Source organism: Cajanus cajan, chromosome 2 (assembly GCF_000230855.2).
Source record: "Cajanus cajan strain Asha chromosome 2, NIPB_CcT2T_4, whole genome shotgun sequence".
In the NCBI taxonomy this organism is placed as follows: domain Eukaryota; kingdom Viridiplantae; phylum Streptophyta; class Magnoliopsida; order Fabales; family Fabaceae; genus Cajanus; species Cajanus cajan.
This window is the reverse complement of record NC_138518.1, coordinates 60,581,314-60,598,951: the sequence shown is the minus strand read 5'-3', so window position 1 is coordinate 60,598,951 and position 17,638 is coordinate 60,581,314.

Here is a 17,638-nt window from a genome sequence, read left to right as displayed (position 1 = left end):
TTCGGGCATGCTCTGTTCAAGTCGATGTAGTCGACGCACATTCGCCATTTCCCCGAGCTCTTTTTTACCAACACCACGTTTGCCAGCAATGTGGTGTACCTGACCTCGCGGATGAAGCCGGCGTTCAACAACTTTTGTGTCTCGGTGATGATGGCCTCCAGCCTTTCACCACCGACCTTCCTCTTCCTCTACGTTACTGGCCTTGCCTCCTTGTGTATCGCTAACCTATGATAGATGAAGTCAGCGTCTATACCTGGCATGTCGGCACTGGACCAGGCGAAGAGGTCGGCATTCTTGAGGATCTCAGCTTCGAGCTGCTGTCGCAACTCCGGGCTCAACTGCCTGCTGATTTTTGTGCACTGCCCGGGAAGACTCCTGATCTGGAGGTCATTGAGCTCGTCGATGGGACTTGGTCGTTCATTGTGGGAGTCGGACCTTGGGTCAAGGTCGGTGATATCCTCGTGGGTGATGTGAACCACTATGGGGGGATCACTTCGGCGTCGCTCGTCGGGTGAGGAAACTTTGAGACTTTCAGCGTAGCACTGCCGAGCTGTCTTCTGATTTTCCTTGACGGAGATGATCTTACCGTCACTCCCCAGGAACTTCATGGTGAGATGCGGGGCGGACACCACTACTCCGAGTTGGTTTAGCATCGGCCTCCCAATGATGATATTATAGGAGGTGTTGGCTTCCACGAGGAGGTAGCGGATCATGATTCTCCTCGTATCCGGAGGGGTTTCGAAGGTCGTTAGCAGATCCACGTACCCTCGAGTGTGAACTCGTTCTCCTGCAAATCCAACTAGTGGCTCTGTGTGAGGCTGGATAAGGGAGTGATGGATGTCTAACCTGAGGAACGTCGGCATTAGAGGACGTCGGCCGAGCTTCCTTGGTCGATCAACGTCTTGTGGACCTCCCAGTTGGAGACCTCCACGGTGATGACTATCGGGTCGTCCTGGTTGGGTTAGACGCCAGCGTAGTCGTCGTTGGTGAAGGTGATCGGCGATGAGCTCTGGTGCGAGGCCGAGGTGGTGGAGTGGACGCCGTTGATACTGTGCAGGTGTCTTTTCCGGGCTGAGCTGCTGGAGCCTCCCCCTGCAAAGCCACCTGCAATGGTGTTGATTACTCCTCGTAGAGGAGCTGACCGTGTTTCCAGGCTTACATCGGCTTGCACTGCTCCACCGTCATTTTGCTGAGAGCCAGAAAGTTGGTCCGTGCGAGATCCCGAACCACGGCCTCTGCCTCGTCCTCGTCCGTCGTAGCCTCCTCTGTGACCCTGCTGTCGCTGGATATATTGGCCGAGGTGGCCCGCCTGGATGAGTTCTTCAATGCGGTCTCAGAGTGTGCGGCACTCTTCAGTGGTATGGCCGTGATTTCTGTGGTACCGGTAGTGCTTGGATTTGTCGGCACTGTTGGGGGTGTGACCTGGTGGTGGCAGGGTGAGCAGGTTGTTGTTACTGGCCTCCTCCAGGATGTGGACTCTGGGCGAGTTCAGGGGAGTGTAGAAGTCGTATCTCCCCCATTGCTTGTCCTAGCAGTTTTCTTGAACTAGGTGTCATTGTTGACCTTGATCTTGTCCTTATGGGCCTGTTCTGGCTTCATTGGCCCCTTGCCACGGACTTGGTCACGAAAAGCGGAGTGCTCCTCCATCTGGATGTAGCCCGCAGCACGGGCGCGAAGCTCGTCCATGTCGCGAGGAGCCTCACGACATAGGCTGTCGACGAACGGTCCGGGCTTGAGTGCAATGAGCATGGCATGCAGGGCGATGTCAGGGTTTAAATTTCGGATTTTGACCGAGGTGTTGGCGAAACGCTCCATGAACGCTCTCAGTGACTCATCGTCGCCCTGGTGGAGGCTAGCCAAGGCGGCCGATGGGACATGGTGGGGTCGAATGGTGGCGTACTGGGCCATGAACTGCCTCACTAGAGTATGGAAGTTGTCAATGGACTCAGCTGACAATTGGGTGTACCAATTGAGTGCGGCCCCTTTCAGCGAGGTCGAAAAAACCCTACACAGAATAGCATCGTTATTGGTGTAGAGGTTTACCTGCGTTGTGTACAGGTCGATGTGCTCATCCAGGTCCGTCGTGCCATCATAACGGTCGAGGTGGAGAGGCTTTCATCCGTGAGGGAGTGGCGTCTCCATGATGCCATCCACGAAAGGGTGACGGCGGATGGTTGCTTGATCCCTCGTGACATGAGTAGTGATAGACCATGGACCAAGGGTCTAGTGACTAGAGCTATGGCTAAAAGAATACAGGAAGAGTTGGACCTTGTGAAGACTAGTGGGCTTGTCAAGTCCAAGGTAATCTTCACTTGGAATGCTCTAACATGAAGAGAAGGCCTAGTTCTACTTGTTTATATTGTACAGTTTATACATAGTCTTTTGTATAGGTTATTTTTGCCTTTGTATTTGTGAAGCACTTTACTTGCTTTTCCTAGTGTTTGTATATTGATTTTGAGGTAGGTTACTTGGAGAGTTTAACTCCATTTAACCTCCCTAGTTGACACATTCATTTTGTATTTTTTCAGTAGAGAAAAGGGGGTGACATTTAGCAATGCTTGAGGGTGTGCTTAGAAATTGGGCCTGAGTTGGGCCTAGGCAAAAATTTGCATATTGAACTCATTTTGCTCCTAATTTTTCATAGATTTGATTTAGCTAGGTCTCATCATCATATGATGAACCTAACTAAACCAAATCAAGGATTTTCAAATTAAATCATGGAGCATTTTTGGTTCAAGGCCGCCTAGCTCTCTTGTTCTCCTTTGGCCGAAATTTCAAGTATTCCTTCTTGAGTTTTGAAGCTTGTCTTGCAAGCTTCTAAAATCAAGTAAGGTAAGCTTACCTTACCATGGTTCTTAAGTGAACCATGATCAAGGTTAGCTTCTCCTGCAAGCTTGCTAAACCGTAGGGAGTTAAGTACACCTTACCATGGTTCCTAGTGAACCATGGTTAAGGTTAGCTTCTCCTAGAAGCTACCTCTACCTTATATATTTGTAATTACCTCTCTTGTACTCACTTTTGACAAATTTGAGAAATAAAATCTGAATTTCTCTCCCACTCAAGAGTCATAAAACCGTAGAGAGTTCTCTCCTAGGTTTTCTATCCAAGGTTTTCAACCTTAACTTTGGTTCCTCAAGCTTCTACACAAAGCTAGAAGTAACCGAATCAACTTGAAGACTTCTCCTCCATGGAAGGTTTCTTTGTGGAGCTTCAAAGTCTCTAAGAACACCTCAAGAGTTCACGGTCCTAAGCATGGAACTACTTGGAGAACTTTAATCTTCTTCATCCTAGCTCCATCAAGTAGGGGCCTTGCTGAGTTCATGGGCCGACTTGTTTGTCGGTGCATGAGACCGATGCGTGGCAAGTCGTGGAGTTGGTGCCCTAGTCGCAGTCCAGGGTTGAGAGACTGAATGCCCTTCTTCCTCGTGGAGGTTGCTCTCCTGAGGAGGATGATCAGAGGGGCATCGAGGGAGCTGGGCACGAATCCTCTCGTTTTCAGCGTGTAGTGCCGCTAGGTCAACTTCATTAGCAGTTTGCATTGCGGCTAGGTCGATTTCGTGCTTGGCACGCATGTTTTGCAGATCGGCGTCATGTTGTTGCCGCATCTGTTCGACCTGGTCGATCAGTCTCCTCAATGTGGCTTCGCTATCCATGGTAGATGTATGATCTAGGTCGTCTGTTATTCATCTGCTATGGCTTCTGGTGCAAACCATAAGCGTGGCCGATAAGAGCTGTCTTGATCGGCCCCACGGTGGGCGCCAAATGTTCTTACCTGGGATCTGAGGTAGAGTTGATCCGCTGGGTAAGGTCGGTGAGCCTCCTTCGTTGGTACGCTTGATGTTCCAAGATGGGGGTAGTACCTGCAAAAGAGACTCCGATGCTAAAGTTAGGGTTTGTATGAGTGTGAGTCTCGTATAAGTAATGCACGTACTTTGGTGTGAATTAGGGTTGCGTTGGGCCTTGGGCCCGAGATCAGTTGTGACCTGTTTAAGTGACGAGCTGACATCATACAACACGTATCCGAGGTCGTCTTGTGCTGTGATGCCGAGCTGAGAGCTCGACTTCGCAGTACGGATAGTACAGGTGAAATTATCTATTGAAATAGTTGATAAATATGAGTTTTTATCAATAAACATGTTTATACACATGATTATCGTGAGGAATGAGAGTTAAAAGTATTTACCATACACTTTTTTTTTTTTATAAGCAGTATTTACCATACACTTATACATCAATGATCAAGATTATGAAAGTTAATTAGCATTCACATGATCATTTAAAGTACTCACCGCGCGCAAAGAGGTGGATAACTTCACTTGAATGCTCTCGGAGATGATGATCTGCTCTATCAATCGGAACACTTTCTGAATTAAAAGATAATTTCTAAATAGAGAATTTTATGTTTTGATTTTTTTAAAAATTGTTTCACAAACAGGTTTCATAAATATATCATCTCAGTCTTGGACACAAACTACTTCATCAAATTGAATTACTTTATCGGAGTGCAGCCATGAGTGAGACAATGAACATCAGACCAAGAAAAACCATAACCTCCATTCATATCAACAAAAATCGTATTTAAGAATGTCAAAAGCCAAACAGCAGTAGAAAAGACACGAAAGTCGGTGTTTTTTTTTTTTCTATCAATATACATTATACTAAAACTTGAACTTAATATATCTTTTTCATTTTATCTTAATCTTTAACATTAGGCCGACTCTAATATTTCAGTGTTTATTATTTATGCATATATTAGTCTCATATTTGCATTCAATGAATTCATTTTTTAAAAATAGACATAAACAATTTATCTATGTAGTGACTGGTGAGTAATAATCCATAATCATTAATCAGCTTGTTCATTTGGAATTTTAATTTGCCCCAGAGCAACTTTGATGCAAGGGAATATATGCTTCCTTTTCACAACCATGATTGAGATTTGTGCCAAACTTGTTCATCATCATATGCATAGGATTTTCTTGGAGCATTTTGTGGCGTTCAATTCAATCTAAAACAAACGGAGTAGAGGACAATTGAATAACCAAAAGCTATATATCCTAATTGTGATTGTGGAATTATAAAAGTTTATTGAGTAACTTTTTACAAATTATACTGTGTTTATTTATAGATTTGTTCGCCTATCAGATCCAGATTAGTAGAGGATGTGCAATTCTAGCAAAACACCAAATGCAAAGCTGGAAGCTATCAAAAGCAAATCATGATGAATTGTTGTACATGTTAAATACTATATTTCATTCCTTTTTAGAAGATTCTCCCATTCAAAAAAGATTAGATGAGTGAATTATAATTTGTTATTTTTAGTTGTTGCTTTTTATAATGTCATTATTTATAAATGGATGAAAATATATTTCTTCACTAGATTTTGTCGCTTGTAAAGAATATATTTCTACTTAAGTATTGTACACACTAGCTAGGTTAATTGATTTCACGAGAGGATTTAAAAAAATTATGTCTTGGTTTGAATTATTTTTAGAGGAAATACTATTTTTTTATAGTCATTTTAAAATTATTATTTTAACTAATCCATGTAATATTCAATTTTTTACATTAATTTTTGTCATTAGCTAATTTTCATTAATCGTTACTTCAGTATGTAATATCACACTTTTTAGTCATAGAAATTATGCTTGTCATATTACGATGACATGTCAATTTATTTAATTTTTAATTTAGTCTCTGTAAAGTATCACGCGCACACATACACACACATATATATCTATTATAATATTATAGTTACTCCAATATCTACTTTAACGAGAGTATCTGTAAAGACATTCTAAAGTTCAAGTTAGAGGGGAGTCTAAGTTAAGAATGAGATTAGAGTATAATGATATTTGGTGCTTCATATATATAGGTTCTTATATCTAGGTTTTGAGATAATGTTGTATGATATCTTGGAGATATATTATAATGATTGAGTGAACATATAGTTATTGATTAGTGGATATATTATTGTTCTTAATAGGTGAAAATATTTTATTAGATAAATATAATGTGTTTGATTATGATATTCTAAAAAGATATTCATGTCAAGATACCCCTGCTAACCAGTAGAAGTTAATTAGTGTAGATACTCAATTTCGTCCGGAGGCACACAAACAAGAAAATTGACCTACATCATGAAGGAAAGGAGCTCTCGAAGCAGGCAAACAACAAGACAGGATATCAGAAGGCCCAAAGGTCAAATAAGGTTGTTTTAGTAGCCCGGAACGGGCTGTTCCAGAATCGGAACGGGCCGTTCCAAACCTCGGAACGGGACGTTCCAATATCAGAACGGGCGTTCCAACGAGACTAAAACACCTAAAAAGCCAATATCGGAACGGGCCGTTCCAATACCGGAACGGGCAGTTCCAATATCGGAACGGGTCATTCCAATTCCGGAACGGGCTGTTCCAATTCCGGAACGGGTTGTTCCAATACTGGAACAGGGCGTTCCAATATCGGAACAGGCCATTCCAATACCAGAACGGGCAGTTCCGTTTTCAGAACGGGCCGTTCCAGAGTGCGTAATTTGAACATAACGTTCAGATCCGGAACGGGCCGTTCCGAATCCAGAACAGGACGTTCCGGCCCACATCTGATGCCTATAAATTGAAGCCTCGGGCACAATTCTCAAGGCGGCCATAGAAATTTCGAATAAGACTCCTTTGAGCACGAAAATTCTCTATCTCTCTCCCTTCTATTGTATTTCTTGAGATTTGTGTCACATCTCTATCTTCTCTCTCCCTCCTATTGTATTTCTTGAGATCTGTGAGGCATATTGTAGTGTGAAAGGTCGCCACAAAGCACCTTCTCCATATTTGAAGATTCAATAAAGCTCGTTCAAGAGGTATTTCAGTCAATCTTTTTCTCTCTCTTTTATTATTCATCTTTATCTCTTTTTTTGTTATAACAAACTTCATAATGTAGATATTTTAGGGTTAATCGTTTAATTTATATTTTAAATATGTAAATAAATATTAATAAAGAGGATTCAATATTTAATTCATTAATTTTTATCATATTAACTTCATCATAGGGTACCGATTGAGGGCGTTGTAGGGGTGCTTAATACCTTCCCTACACGTAACCGACCCCCGAACCCAATTCTGGTTATCAAGGCCATTATTGGATCTTTAAAAACCTTTTCTTTTTCCAATGTTTTGAGTAAAATATTGGTGGCGACTCCATGAACCTATTTTCAAAACCATTGATTAAGGATTAGTCTAGTGTCCGGGCATTCCTTAATTAATGAGACTTTTAAAAGGATGTCTAAACCATAGGTCGCAAGATCAGAAATTTTCGGGTTGCGACAGATGGCGACTCCACTGGGGACGTTTAAAGAGGGTCAGGCCCATTTAATTGATGAAGTTAATAAAATAAAAATAATAATTTAAATATTTTTCCCCTTTTCTTTATTTATTTTATTTGTTTGGATTTAATATTTGTTTGTTTGTTTATTTAAATTTTGCACCTGTTTGAATAAAAATGTACACAAACCTTTGCACACAACAGTTCTCCCTACACCCGGGGGCATGAGGGTAATAAACATAGGGAGTAGTTGACGTACGACCGGCCCAAGTTTGGCCTTGGAGCCTGCGAGCCTTGTCAGAAATCACACTCAAGGTGATAACCGGTTACTCTAGCCCGAAATACTGCGACAGACCTTAGAGTTTGCCAGGTGACGGCGACAGAGATACTGGGTTCCTATAATGGGGGCACCTCGGGGGCCTTAAGACCAGTGAGATTAGAACTGTCCTATACAATGCACTTTTCTTGCAGGGACCACAGACCAAGGATTTAAACGTGACTGTTCGCGGGTATACATTTGTTTGAGCATATGCGTGTTGCATTTGTTTGTGTTTATTTATTTCAAATAAATAAGAATTACAAACAAGTAGATATTAATGAAAAAAAATATGATAAAAATTTTAACTCCCTTCTGTATACCCTAACTTTGAAGCATCATATAGGGTAGTTTATTTCAAAAAAATAAAATAAAATATATATATATATATAGCAAAAAAAAATCATGCATCATAACTCTTAGTTAAAAACATGATAAAATTTAGGCAAAAAATAAATATCATGCTTCTCCTAGGATAGTACATTTTCATACATTCATTAGAAATGGAAGACACATGTAATAGTATGCAAAGAATGTTCTCTAAACAAAAATCAATGAGAATGATATCCGTTGAATTTCTCATATGTCTTTGCATCCTATTTTACTTTTCATATAGATAACACGTCTTCCTTGTAAATAATAAATACGAATAAAAAGGGAAATCTAATTTGTGCGTGTTAGCCAGATAATGGAAATTACTGTAATCAAATGCGAACCTGATACATCAAATCGGGAAACACTTATCAGTAATCAGGGGCATCACACGCCCAAATCGACGATTCAAACAGCGAGACTTTCCCATGACGAAATGATAATTGTCGGGATAGGAGGAATGAACAAGAATGAATGAATCCTTGCTTCTAGGGAATTACAAGACAAAGTCTAATTGAGGAATAAAGACATTGCGCGACAAAAACCCGCTAGGATGAAAACTCGTAAAGGGCATCCTAGGCAAAAACTAGGGCAAAAAAAAAAATCAAAATCAAAATCCCGATAGGATACGTCCTATGCAAAAGTTAGGGATATATATAAAAAAAAAAAAAGCAATGTCTGCTTGAGTTGAAAATTGAAAGGCGGTTTGGTATTCCCTTCAAAAAGCAAGAATTCATAAAGGTTTCACTCCGAAGTCGAAACACTCACATTCAAGCAAGTGGGAATGTGTTCCTAACGTAGTTCAACCAATCGTCAACCATGCCTCTCTAGGGGGAAACCTCGGTTAATCTCTCTATGTACGAATCACGAACTCGGGGCATGCCCGGGCCTCCGAGCTTTGCTAAAGGGGCACGTGTAAATTGGAAGTACTGTTTTAAATGCCATAACATTCTTTCATTTCTCTTCTCCCTTTAAATATTCACTCTAGGCCTCATCCATTAACCCTTAATTAACAAGATGTATTTGCTACAAAGAGGCCATTCAATAATAGCATGGAAAGGATAACAAAGGAACAATAAGAAATTCAAACATGACTAGGGTTTAATAAAAATAGAGCGTCCCACACAAACGCTGCAAAAATGAAAGCCCGACAGGAAACCCACCAAGGGGGCTGTGCAAAAGTTAGGGCAAGATCTGCTAGGCAACCCACAATCAAAAAGGGTAACCTAGGCAAAAGTAATGATCAAAAGAAAATGTCCGCTAGGGAACGCATCTCAAGTAACCTAGGCAAAAGTTAGGACGTCAAAGCAGCGACCTGAGTTGAAAACTGAAAGGCAGCTCAAGGGATCGTCTAAACAAAGCACAACCCCAAGTCATCACTCCACTTTCCAAAAAGGCTAAAACACAATGATAGCTTCCTTGCAGCAAATACGTTTTGTTTAATAACCCTAAACACCAAAGCCTACCTTGGCCAGCCCTTCTTCTAAAAACCCCTTTTGGAAAAAGCATCCACTCTAACAACCCTTCTAAAAAATACAAACATCCATTCTTCTAAAAAATCCTTTTGGAAAAAAACATCCATTCTAACAACCCTTCTGAAAAAATACAAACATCCCTTCTGTCTTTTCTCTTGACCCTTATGGCATTAAAATGGCACCAAAAATATACACGGAGAATGCACAGTGAATACTCACAGAGGAAAGATCGAGATGTCCTCAAATAGAGGTTAGAGACGCTTGACCACACATCGACTGGATAGTCAAGAAGCCATTGAAGCTTGGGCTCAAAAGAACATATCCCAACAGTAATCAAGATCGGCACGGATAAATAGGAATCGTCAACATTAACCTTAACGCGCACAGGTTAATTTCCCAACAAAAAAATTGAATCGCATGTTTAGGAACAAACACATGAGCATACACTACATCGCATGCATATGAGGTAGGGGCATATGGAAGGGCATTACAAAAAATAATAGTAATAATAAAATCACTCCTGTCTTGCATTTTCATTGCATCCATGCATCCATGCATTCTGCTTGCTATGAGTCAGAAGGAGTCATCAGGACGAAGCACAAGCTAAATAGCCAACCATGAGCCAAGCAGTGGCAAACGACAACCCCAAGTGATTCTATGTTCCCACTGAGCAAAGACATATCAACAGTGGAATAGAATAGAATCGACCAAACAAGCAAGTCTGTAAGCATGAAGAGGCCATCGCGCCTTACTCCTCAACTAAATAAAGGATGATCCAAAAAATGCAAAGACTAGGAATGACTTCCTAACCAGAGCCAGGAGTGGCTTCCAAAGTAATACTCATCAATAAAGTTTCAACAAATAACATCATGTGATTAGATCCCTCTACCAATGATGACAATAAAGAAAAAAAAGCAAAAAACAACATGAGAAAAAGGCAAGCTTCACAAATGTTGAAAAAGCCGAAGCATTTAAGAAAAAATACCAGAAAAGGCAAGCTTCAAATGTGAAAAAGCCGAAGCTAAACAAAAAATGCAATTCAAAAAAAAAAAAAAAAAACCTACCACAAGCAGACGCCTGGAGAGGCATCACAATACTCAAGTGGCAGGGGCAACATTGGAATCTCTGCCAGTCATCCACTTCTTTGCCCACCAACACAGGGGCACAACAAACATCTCCTGCCCATCCACCTATGGGTAGTCTTTCATTCCACAATCATCCATCAACAATCAAACAATCAGTCATCAATGAATCAAAAGGACTCAACATTGCGCCTGGAGAGGCATCACAATACTCACATGGCAGGGGCAACACTAGAATCTCTGTCACCCATCATTTACTCATTTGCCCACCATCACAAGGGCACCACCTACTAGCAATCCTCGTCTTCATCAGACGTCCTCCCATAGGAAAAGGACAATCGCATCATCAACATCAGCAGGCAGCCTGGAGAGGCTAGGCATAATAATACTCAGCATTCAGCAGGCGGCCTGGAGAGGCTAGGCATAATAATACTCGGCATTCATTCAGCAGGCGGCCTGGAGAGGCTAGGCGTAATAATACTCAGCATTCAGCAGGCGGCCTGGAGAGGCTAGGCATAATAATACTCAACATTCAGCAGGCGGCCTAGAGAGGCTAGGCATAATAATACTCAGCATTCAGCAGGCGGCCTGGAGAGGCAGACATAATAATACTCAGCATCAACAGGCGGCCTGGAGAGGCCAGGCATAATAATACTCAACATTAGCAAGCGACCTGGAGAGGCAGGCATAATAATACTCACCATTCAGCAGGCAGCCTGGAGAAGCCATGCATAATAATACTCCCCGTTCAGCAGGCAGCCTGGAGAGGCCAGCCATAATAATACTCCCTCTTAAACAAGCTACAAATAAAGGGACACATTATCACAAGAGAAACAATGGAGCTTCTACTCGAAGACTGAAGATCAGGTGTACAATTTGTCAACCTTATTACCCAATAGAGTACGCAATCAATGTTCAACTGCTCTAAAGGGTGAGAATACGAGCAAATACACCTGTCCAAGGGAAGCAACGTAGAAGCATCAACACAGAGATGAGAAGAAGACCCGGACGAAATGTCTACGTCTTTACTTGCCTTTGGAAAAGCAACACGGCTACTCCAAAGGACAAGTAAAGAGGGACAGCTGTAGACACCCAATTTCGTCCGGGGGCACACAAACAAGAAAATGGACCTACATCATGAAGGAAAGGAGCTCCCGAAGCAGGCAAACAACAAGACAGGATATCAGAAGGCCCAAAGGTCAAATAAGGTTGTTTTAGTAGCCCGGAACGGGCTGTTCCAGAATCGGAACGGGCCGTTCCAAACCTCGGAATGGGCCGTTCCAATATCAAAACGGGCGTTCCAACGAGACTAAAACACCTAAAAAGCCAATATCGGAACGGGCCGTTCCAATACCGGAATGGGCTGTTCCAATATCGGAACGGGTCATTCCAATTCCGGAACGGGCTGTTCCAATTCCGGAACAGGCTGTTCCAATACCGGAACAGGGCGTTCCAATATCGGAACGGGCCGTTCCAATACCAGAACGGGCCGTTCCGTTTTCAGAACGGGCCGTTCTAGAGTGCGTAATTTGAACATAACGTTCAGATCTGGAACGGGCCGTTTCGAATCCAGAACAGGACGTTCCGGCCAACATCTGATGCCTATAAATTGAAGCCTCGGGCACAATTCTCAAGGCGGCCATAGAAATTTCGAATAAGACTCCTTTGAGCACGAAAATTCTCTATCTCTCTCCCTTCTATTGTATTTCTTGAGATTTGTGTCGCATCTCTATCTTCTCTCTCCCTCCTATTGTATTTCTTGAGATCTGTGAGGCATATTGTAGTGTGAAAGGTCGCCACAAAGCACCTTCTCCATATTTGAAGATTCAATAAAGCTCGTTCAAGAGGTATTTCAGTCAATCTTTTTCTCTCTCTTTTATTATTCATCTTTATCTTTTTTTTTGTTATAACAAACTTCATAATGTAGATATTTTAGGGTTAATCGTTTAATTTATATTTTAAATATGTAAATAAATATTAATAAAGGGGATTCAATATTTAATTCATTAATTTTTATCATATTAACTTCATCATAGGGTACCGATTGAGGGCGTTGTAGGGGTGCTTAATACCTTCCCTACACGTAACCGACCCCCGAACCCAATTATGGTTATCAAGGCCATTATTGGATCTTTAAAAACCTTTTCTTTTTCCAATGTTTTGAGTAAAATATTTGTGGCGACTCCATGAACCTATTTTCAAAATCATTGATTAAGGATTAGTCTGGTGCTCGGGCATTCCTTAATTAATGAGACTTTTAAAAGGATGTCTAAACCATAGGTCGCAAGATCAGAAATTTTTGGGTTGCGACAATTAGCCGTATAAGATTTTGCTTTTGATGATGGGATGGATGCCCAATATGGAGAAGCAAGAGAAGGCCAACTCGACCTGATTGAGTTAGGCGATACATAAGTCCCCCAAGCCCCAAGCTCTTTAAAAGGAAGGAGTTATTTGTGTTTAGGTCACTTTATTTATCACTTATGCTACATGAGTGGTTTATGCCTTTTGCTAGTAAACATTTTTATGTCTACTAGAGGTAGTATGTTTGTAGGTTGTAATAGTCATTTTCTAGCTTATAATTATACATGCCTAGCTTGTTAGAAGTGATAAGTTAGTAGTAATGACTAATATGCAATCATTTAAGATGATAACCTTGAAGGCTCATAAGTTGCGATTGCAATGAAGAGTTCGGTTTATGATTATTGTAGTTGAAAATTTTAGAAGTTTGAAGGAATTAGTTTGTGATCATAATGGTAAAGTGATCACCTTGTAGTGATCAACATGTGATCATAGTGATGAAGTGATCAATAAGCACTTGCAATGTTGGTGGTTTGGAGCCCACAGTATGGGCGAGCTCGTGAAATGAGCTCAAACTATTTGAGCAAGAAAATATGTGAACCCCCTAAGCTTTTGAGTTCTTCAGAGCGACGAAGATTAGGAACACTCTTTTGATGTTTGCTGACAATATTGGTGGTATTTGTGTAATTAATTTGTTTTTGTTGTCAATTTTTTTTGCATGTTTTAATGGCCAAATGCTTTGCCTACCCGAGAATCTAGGTCATTGACCAGTAATTGCTTGGGAATGTTGGCTGTTGATTTGTATGGGGAAGTGATGGTTATGGTGTTCCATAAATGAGGGTGTTGTCTTAGTTATTGTTATTTTCACGTTGTTTCTTTGACAGTCCTTTTGGTGGTGGGTTCTTTTCTTGCTTTGAGTTTGGAAGATTTGAAGTATCTTTCTTCCTTTTTGTCATGTTTGCTGGAGACAAGATGAGGTGGAATGTTTTCTTGTTCATTTCTTGGAATTTATCTTGTGAGTGTTTATGCAAGACCATGTATTTAGGTTTCTAGATTCTTGCGATGTGAGTTTTTGTCTGTGTAGTGTATCCAGATACTATGTCAAAGCAAGGGAGTTTGAAGCCAAGGTTGAGAATGTGAAGCTTGGGTCAAGAAATGGCGATTTTGATCATGTGGAGAAAGATGTGTTGATAGTAGAAATTGGGATGCTTCACTTTGAGTTGGACACTAGCCGATCAAAAAGGGTTGTGCTAACCATTATGTGTGCAAGTCTTGATGGCGATAAGGAGAGGTTGATTGGCAATAGGTGATCTCTAAGGAGGAGGGAAGACACTCTTACTACCCTGGTGGCAAAGATCACTACTAAGAAGGATACAATGTTGCAAGAGTGTGATAGCTTTGCTGAGGAAGTGGGCAATTTGTCATTTGAGCAGTTATTATTGTTGGCATAGAGAAGGGATCATTAGGCCTACGTGATTACATTGGAGAATGCCATGTTTGAGGAGTACACTTGTGGTTTTCAGAAGGCGATTCAACAAGTTATGCTTCATGCCCTAGATTTTTTGTGTAGCGAGTTAAATGTTGATTTTGATGTTATTGACGGAAAGCTTATAAACAAGGTTGACTTTCTTGAAGAGGATGATATGGAGGAATCATCTGATGAATGGGAGGATGTGTTCATGGCCTTTAACAATGTTGGATTCATTGGAAGGCCTTCTGTTGGGGGGCCTGGGGAGACAAGGGGTATATGGTGTGTTTTGTTGTCTTTGTCATTTTGTATTTGGACAATGTTTGGTTTTGTCGCCTTGAATGTATGGATGGTTTACTTGATGTTGTTTGTTGTATAATATTTTTGTTGTCGGCATAGCTCTTGATTTCCAAAGGTTCTTTGGCTCTTTTGAGTTGAGTGTGTTCAAGTTTGAGGGCTTGAGGATTCATAGTTTGTAGCAAGTTGAGAGTTTAACATTGTGTATGAACTTGGAAGTTTGTGTTTTAAGGCGCAAGAGTTTGTTTTCTTTGAAATCGCATACAAACTTATAAGTTATTGTTTATTTGTTAAGGCACAAGAGCTCGTTTGCTCAAAAATTGGATACAAACTCAAAAGTTCGTATTTATTTGTTAAATGAGCGAGAGTTTGTTTGCTCGAAAACTGCATACAAACTTGGAAGTTTGTGTTTATTTTTTAAGGCACAAGAGTTTGTTTGCTCTGAAATCACATATGAGCTTTCGAGTTCATGTTTATCTGTTAAGAAGCAAGAACTCATTTGCTTAAAAATCGTGTACGAACTTGAAAGTTTGTGTTTATTTGTTAAAGCTCAAGAGCTCATTTACTTGGAAATTGTGTACACACTTGAAAGTTCATAATTTCGTTTATGGATGATGTGAGGGTTGTCTTATAAAAATTGTTGAGGAAAGAAAAAAAAGATTTCATTGATGAGTTGTTTGAGATTCGTTACATGTCTTCAAGTGTCTCGTTAAAACCTTTTTAGTTTAAAACCCTTTATATGGGGAAAAAAACTAAGGTAGGAAAAAAAGTACATAACTTGACTACACAAGTATAGCTAAAGTAGTGGCTTCAAATGAGTCGTGTTCGATGTTCTAGGGGTTGGCTTGTTATTCAGTTCTTCAAGTCGGTACACGCTATTGCTTAAACTTTCAATGATGCGAAAAAGGTCGTCCTAATCGGGGGTGAGTTTGCTTCCTCATTTGTTTCATCGTGCATCCAATGTAGCTCGCCATACAAGGTTTCCATGGTAGATAGATATGGGTTTTAGTTTGGAGTTATGGTGGGGAGCAATCTTTTTTGCATGCTTCTTTGTTGATCTTTTCTTTTTCTCTTACTTCGTCGACAAGGGCAAGTTGGATGTTCATGTTCTCATCATTTGTTGTTGGTTCCAAATGGGAACGTCTATAGGAGGATACATTGAGTTTGGCTGGTATCATGGTGTCTATGTTGAATGTCAGGCGAAAAGTGGTCTCCTTGGTGGTGAATTGAGGGGTGTGATGATAGACCCAAAGGATGCTAGGAAGATCATTTGGCCATGCTCCTTTAGAGGGCCCAAGACATTTTCTCGATTTATTTAGGATGACTTTATTAGCTGTTTCAGCTTGACTACTAGCTTGGGGTTCTCAACTAATGGCACCCAGTATGAGATGTCGAGTTCTTTGAGGAAGTTTTCAAATTTGGTTTCTATGAACTTTCTACCATTGGCGACGACTATGGCTTTTGGGAGGTTGTACCAACATATGATGTTTTTCATGTGAATCTTTGGGCATTGTTTGAGGTTATTTTAGCTAGTGGCTCAGCTTCGATCTACTTGGTGAAATAGTCAATGCCGACCAGGAAGAATCTTACTTGTCCTTTAGTCACTGGAAATGGTCCCAAGATATCTATGTCCCACATTACAAAGGGCTAGGAAGAGTGATTGTTGTACAACTCATCTTCTGACTGATAAGTTAGTGTGTCAAACTATTGACAGGTCAAACATTTCTTGGTAAAGGATAAACAATCTACTCAGAGGTTCAGTGTGGATGAACATGAGAAGGCTAGTTTGACTTGGTCAAATTAGGTGATATATCTACTAACTTTGTTAATAACTAATTTTTATATAAAAAAATTGACTTCTTAGTTATTTTAGCAATTAATAGGACTAAGTGATAATAGGTTAATGAAAAAATATGAACATTTATAACTATTTAAAAAATTAAAAAATACTAAAATCAAAAGACAAGTATATTACATGAATCAAGGACTTGTAGGGAATCATCGCATTTTTATATTTTATTTTAATTATATATTTTAAATAAACTATATTTTAATTTATTATTTATAGAAAATAATATATAAAAACTAATAAGTTTTACCAAAAAATTATATATAAAAACTAATAAGTAAGAAAGAATTTAAAAATAAAATATTAATAATTAAATTATATTTTTAGTTCAATGTATAATTTTGTTTATTATTTAATTTTTTTCAATAATTTAAATTATTTATATAAAAAGAATTAATTTATATTTTTAGTAAGTATAACAACGAAAATATTAAAATAAAATCTTAAATCTAATAATAATTTGAAACGGTGGGGATGGGAGCGTGATGGAGAGTTATTATGTCTCAAATTGAGAAAACTCGTACCCGAATTTGAAGCATGTTAAACCAAATTTCCTCCGTCGAAATCGGATTAAGATCGGAGGGATGTCGTGAATTCGAATTTAATTGTGATGCCTATGAGTATATGATAATATAATATTTGTCATAGGAAATATATTTGCTTATATAGAAAAGTAACTTAATATATCAATCAAACACGAAATATTCAATTTGGTTCTTGAAAGTGGGAAGAGATGGCTGATAAATTTTTGAAATTTTTTTCATATATTTGAGTTCTTAAATTTTAATTCTATTATGTAAGTTACTCTTTTGTTATATTTAATTACTAATTTTATTAATTTTCTTAAATTAAGTTAAGTGTCAAGTTGATATTTATTTTCTCTTCATTTTAGTCTCGCCTAATCATGTAATATAGATCATATTGTAATATTTTGATATTTTATAGTTAATAATAGACATTTTGTCATATTTAAAAATTATGGTCATGATTATTTTGATTAAAATAAAATGTTATTGTTGGATTTTGTAAGATTTCTTATAATTGAATTTTTTTTGTTTTAGTCATTCTTATTTTTTTCATCTATTCTAATTACATGTTTAGGATTGTAAATCCTAATTATTGTATTTAAAATTTAATAAAATGAGTGATCATTTTCAAAGATCTCAAATA